Below are 633 nucleotides of genomic sequence, written 5' to 3'. Positions count from 1 at the left end.
GCACACACCTGTAGTCCCAGCTACTCAGGAGGCTGAGGCAGGAGGACTGCCTGAACCCAGGAGTTTGAGACTTCGGTGAGCCATGATCACTGCACTACAGCCTGAGTGACAGAGCAAGACTCTGTCTTAAAAAAAAAAAAAAAAAAAAAAAAAAAAGGCTGGGTGCGGTGGCTCAGCCTGCAATCCCAGCACTTTGGGAGGCTGAGGTGAGAGCAATGCCTGAGTTTATGGGTTCGAGACCAGCCTTGGCAACTTGGTGAGACCTCATCTCTACAATAAATCAAAAAATTAGCCAGGTGTCATGGTGCATGCCTGTAATTCCACCTACTTGGAAGGCTGAGGCGGAAGGATCACCTGAGTCCAGCAGGTCGACGCTGTGGCTGGCCTTTTTTTTTTTGAGTTGGAGTCTGACTATCATCCAGGCTGGAATGCAGTGGCACACTCACGGCCACCCTCAGCATCTACCTGCTGGGCTCAGCCTTCCAAGTAGCTGGAACTACGGGTGTACACTACCACGCCTGGCTAATTTTTTATTTTTTAATTTTCTTATTTTTTTTTTTGAGTTGGAGTCTCTCTCTTTTTTTTTTTTTTGAGTTGAAGTCTCACTCTGTCGCCCAGACTGGAGTGCAGTGG

This window comes from Carlito syrichta, unplaced genomic scaffold (assembly GCF_000164805.1).
Source record: "Carlito syrichta isolate Samal-C Ts95f unplaced genomic scaffold, Tarsius_syrichta-2.0.1 Scaffold313380, whole genome shotgun sequence".
NCBI lineage: Eukaryota > Metazoa > Chordata > Mammalia > Primates > Tarsiidae > Carlito > Carlito syrichta.
The sequence above is the reverse complement of the archived record's forward strand: the minus strand, read 5'-3'. Positions refer to the sequence as shown.